This window comes from Petromyzon marinus, chromosome 14 (assembly GCF_048934315.1).
Source record: "Petromyzon marinus isolate PM22_M1 ecotype Great Lakes invasive population chromosome 14, UKy_Petmar_22M1.pri1.0, whole genome shotgun sequence".
Taxonomy (NCBI): domain Eukaryota; kingdom Metazoa; phylum Chordata; class Hyperoartia; order Petromyzontiformes; family Petromyzontidae; genus Petromyzon; species Petromyzon marinus.
The window spans coordinates 9,131,891-9,137,047 of NC_133680.1; the positions used below are offsets into that span (position 1 = coordinate 9,131,891).

Below are 5,157 nucleotides of genomic sequence, written 5' to 3' on the forward strand. Positions count from 1 at the left end.
ACGTCCCCATGCTGTGGATTCGTTGGGGGTTATTTGACCATACCTCTCCACGATAGTCAGTGCGGGTTGGTGAAGGGGAACACAGCCTTGGGAGCATAGTTCAGTACAACACAAAGGCTTTTGGTGGCACTGCCCATCCAAACATTATCCATACTTAAAAATCCTGCTTAGCTTCTGAGATCTGACGAGACAAGACGCATTCTGGGTGAAATATGATCATGAGTGTGACACAGGTATCATCAGTTAAACTTGTTGGCTTCCAGCATTACACGAGACATTATAAACCTGGGACTTTGAAAGGGTTGGTGGGTCACGCAGAGATGGAAGCCATCATCACGCAACTTGAAACACGCAATTGCTTTGACAGCGAAGTTGCCTACAGGTTTCAGTACAGCAAACCGGTTACGGGAATATCTGTGCAAGGCTTTAAGTGTACATTTCCTCTCCCTCTCACACACACACTCACACACACAGAGAATCATTTTAAGAAGAAATGGGCCAAGACACGTTTTGGCAGGAACCTCCTGAAAATAAGTCTTGAGACTCAAGTCAATCTTGCCGAGTAACAACCGTCCGCGCAACCTGCATGGGTTCCTGATATTCTGTCATCAGTCTCCCACTCAAATGATCCACAGCCCTGAGGTGAGTGGTGGACATTCCACATTCCTATAGCCGGGTCTACGCCCTCCGCTGAACAACCAATTGGAACGAATTAAATCCCTTCTTTGTTTAGATTGTCATTATTATTATCGCAGTAAAAAAAAAATTCCCACGATATCACCACACTGTTACTGTTACCAAACTATGATTACGTATATAGTCGTTGGTAATAATTATAAAACAAAGAAGTAAAAATTATATGTGGGCGTCAATTGTTTAAAAAGGGGAGGGGGGGGACAAAAAACACAATGCCCCCACCCCCTGGCGCGACCCACGTGACCAGCTTGCACGAGTCCTTATTGGTCGGCGCGCGATGACGTGGCCCTCCTTTCCGAGCAGCCCAAGGTGAGTGCAGGCGGTGCGCGGCGTTGCTCCTCGCTTGCGTTTCGCAATCCGAAGCCATCGGCCCCTTCGCCGTGGCCAAAAGTTTCGCTTTTACTGCGCGATAGAGTGGCCCGTGCAGCGGACGCAGTTATTTGGACAACTTGTCCGCTTTCACAATATTTTTTTTGTTACTACAACCACAACCCCCCCTTCTCTCTCTGACCGCCGTCCAGTGCAATGCGTTTATAGTTTCGCGGTTCGAGCCGCGCTCTTTGTGTCGGGCCGCGCGGGCTCGCGCTTTACGCGATACGTGGACACGTGTTGGAGCGTGAGCGCAGGGAACTTGGAGGGTGGTGGTGGGACAGCCGTCTTGCTCTGGTATTACTATATTAGTGTGTCTATTACGTTGCGTAGCAATATCGATATTTTATTTGCTAAGTGTGTTTTTTTTGTAAGTGCTCTTGGTTACTAGCCAAGGTGTGGTGTGTGTGTCTGAAGGGAACGTCTTAAAGAGTATTCGATTTGTTGGCGAATTGCCCATAAACCCCACCCTACATGATTAAGTAAAAATGTGTACGTCTTAAAGAGTGTTCGATTTGTTGGCGAGGTGTCCAATCCACCACTAGATCCTTGATGAATTAATATTTATGATTACCACTTACGTAAGTTAGTGTGTAGGGTTTTTTTTACCTTTCTCGGGTACTGCAAACTGAAAAGCTAAACATGGAAATATCCCCCCCCCCCTCTTTGAGATGGGCCCATGGATCTGAGTTTGTTATCGATGCGGGTGTGGGATGATGATGAATCTTAACATAAATCTGCCTGAGGACTTGTTGCTTCCAAAGCTGACAACAATCGCTCCACTCTGACTACACCCGTCGTCGTCTTAACCCCCCTCTGAACTTATTTTAATGTGGACCCCCTTCCCAGAAGTTACTTCCAAGGTTGCGAGAAACATTTCTGAGTAAGACACAAATTGGGCTTTTTTTAAACCCCACGTGTCTGTACCAAGTAGCTTCCAAATGCCTCAACATTTTCTGCCACACTTTTGCCAGTTTTCGTGGAATTTGCTTCACCGATTCCTGCGGCTTGTCTTTACAATCCCAAGGAATTGTGTGAAGTTTACATTAAAGCCCCCCCCCGTGACACGTTTTATTTCCCTGCAGTTGGACCATTGTGGATGTTTTTTGATTTGGAGATTATGCTCGACTGAACACCAAGTTAATGCAGTTGGCAGCCGGGTTTGATAAAAGCCATTTCTTTTTCAGGGATGTAATCGTAAAATGTGGACCGTGCTGTTAATGGCTCTTGTTATGCAGGATTTTCCTCCAGTCTTTAACATTCACTTTACAAGTAATACTCCGCTTTACAATCGGTGATCTTCCACAAGATTACTGATGCATCTGCGATTTCGTTAGATGCATTTGAGAAGAAAATCTACCCTTACAGTGAGCAATTTCTCGTTATTTAACCGTGCATCTGATTAACTACTGAACATAGGTTTATAGTTTTAAGTGTGTGCGTTTTTTTTCCGTTTTCTCACCACCCATTCAGCCACAAGGCCATAATGAGGACACCTTGGACAGAAAACAACCATTGGATGGGTGAGTTTTCGTTTGTAAAATCCTAGACGGTTCATGTCCAGTCCAATTGGTAACATAATATGCCTGTTGCATCTCGTACAGTGTTACATCGTTGGCGTGCGAGATATGCCACCGAGGGAGGGGTGGGAATCTATGCCATGTGCCCTGCCCCTGGGTGAATGTATACATGTGACTTGGCCCTGAGCGAATTTGTTAATATTTGTCAAGCAAAATCAACACCGTAGGATAGATTCCATTGACCTTTGGAAGTTAATTCTACTGCACAAGTTCACCTGGATTTGGTCGTGGTTTTTGTTTTCAAGTACACCACCAAGGGCATAGTTACAGGGGAGTTTTTTTTTTATCATTTCGCCAATGTCAGTCTGACGAAGGTCACGGCTAGATTAGACATTCCCCAATTGGTATTTGTCAATGCTCCCTGCTCATAGCAGTGTGCAGAACACTGCCATTACTCCGCCAAAAGCATGGGCATGTTGATTTGCTACCGAGTTGGCATATGTTATGGGGCAGGGCTGGCAATTGTGTTTACTTGGAGATGCAAACCCGATATTTCATAGACTGTAACCTTATCGTGATTTGTCCCCATGTGTTTTTTTAAACGAGCGTGTGCAAATGATGCCATAGCACTTAAAAGATCTGCACCTGATCTGATTCACCGTGATAGCTTTTGCTCACTCTGATGCACACTCATGAGAGACGCTGCTTGTCCGCTCGCGTCATCTCAAGTCGAGCTAACCACGTATGTACGCCGTCTCTACCCACCCTAGGGGCACGTGGTGACGGCGAAGGGAACCGACATTCACACTTGGCTGCGGCATCTGTGCTTTGAAGTGGACGACACGTGGCACGAGGTGTAAGATGGAAAATGTGTAAGATAACTGGAGTATGAGGGTGGTTCTGAGCCAGTGCAGTGGCTGTGATGGTGCTCTGCTAACAATTCCTGAGGGGTGGCCTGGGTTGAGTCCTGGGCGTCCACGCAAGATGAAACCCAAGTGTTGCGACTTAGACGTCTCAGGGCTGCACAAATATAAACTTCAAAACCGAGGAGCAAAAGCTGTGGTGAAATGTATTGCGGCATGTGGAGAAACACCTGTTGACAATGTTAGCGTGCTTGTGTTGAAATTTGCAATCGGCAGAAAAACCAAACATGCGGCCCGTTTGGGTAGGCCTAGAATTGACTTTAGATGGAAAAACAGGCTTGTGAAAATCATAAGGATGGAAAACCAGAGTTGATGAAATTGCCTAAAGGCTTGGGCTATGTCATTGTCGATTACTTGATGGATACTTAACGGCAAAACTTTGGACATGCCTCGTTTCATATCAACATATTTGCAAATTACATTGGTCGTGTAAATATTGGCGATTTTTGGATCCATCCCCCTTGAAACACCCGAGGCGTCTAAGCAATGTACATTCACCAAAAAAGCGTTTGTATTCGGTTAAGTCTTCCATGCTAACTTTTGGGATAAACGAGGTTTTAGTTCCAACCAGTTACAAGGGTCATGATTAGTCTTGCCATAACCTCTTGTTAAAACTGAGCTGGGCTGTGGACAAAGTGTGATCGCTTTTTTCCAATGGCGCCTTTTTCCTTCAATGGCAATTGCCTCATGGGAGCAATTAAATATTGCCACATCCACGTGGCAGTTTCTGAACTGGCTGTTCCTAAAATTCGTATCCCATCCATGATGACGAGGTTGCCCTGGGAAAGCACAATTTTGCAGTGGTTCAAAACAAAAAGCCGACATGACACATTTCAGTTTCCACAACTACAAAAGTGGTGGCTATGCCAATGAAAGGAAAAGTTTTAAAAGTGTCGGTGAAATCTTGAAATTCACCAGCTCCTGAATGCGTTCTACCGGAACGGTGCTGACTTGCTATTTATGCATGTCGCTCCTAAGGCATAAAATAAACCACGTTAAGGGACTGTGTGAGCAAAACTGTAAACAAATTTCATTGGCGCTGCCTTGTAACAGATTTATATCAGCCTCACTGGATGGAAATGCACTTGAGTTACAAAAGACGTTCCCTTTGAAAAAAGGCTGATGGATGAATTATCGACGTTAACTTTGTCTTAATGTGTGAACTAAATTGAGTGCTGTGTAAATTCTGTAAAATGCATATTGAAAGTCCCTTAATTTATTTTGCAACTGTTGTGGAGTATCCTGCAGTTGGTTTGCGCTTGCCGTATTTATGGTAAATTATACATGTGAATTAAATTGTATTTAACGTATTTCTTGTGAATTGTGTAATAAAAAAAAAATCTGCAACTAACGTTAAAACGGCGTTTGATGGGATTTTCTGTGCGTGGACCTGATTGGCACGTTGACCGGTGTCTTGTCTAAAAGAAGAATCAAACTCAGCATGGGGTGCTGGTTATGCGACTTTATATGCGCGCAGATGTGCAAATAATTTTTCTACTGAATGGGTTAATGCTTCCAGGAGACTGCTTAGGGGTGACTTACCCGCCGAAGAATTGAGCGCATCTTTATGACAACCACAGGAAGTTTAATATAACACAACACTGAAATGTGGGGGGGAAAAACGCAGCTTGAAGGCTTTTGACGGATCT

At 44.6% G+C, this 5,157-nt stretch overlaps 1 long non-coding RNA gene across 2 annotated transcripts; it reads left to right on the forward strand.

Annotated features, from left to right (window-relative positions):
* Nucleotides 1–947: 947 nt before the first annotated feature.
* On the forward strand, nt 948–4,867 carry LOC116942336 (uncharacterized). Of its 2 annotated transcripts, none has more exons than XR_004402779.2 (3): nt 948–1,005; nt 2,539–2,588; nt 3,356–4,867. It is a non-coding gene; the product is annotated as an uncharacterized LOC116942336 (long non-coding RNA). The 2 variants fall into 2 exon arrangements; XR_012941694.1 differs by lacking the exon at nt 948–1,005 and adding an exon at nt 1,012–1,362.
* The last annotated feature ends 290 nt before the right edge of the window (nt 4,868–5,157 follow it).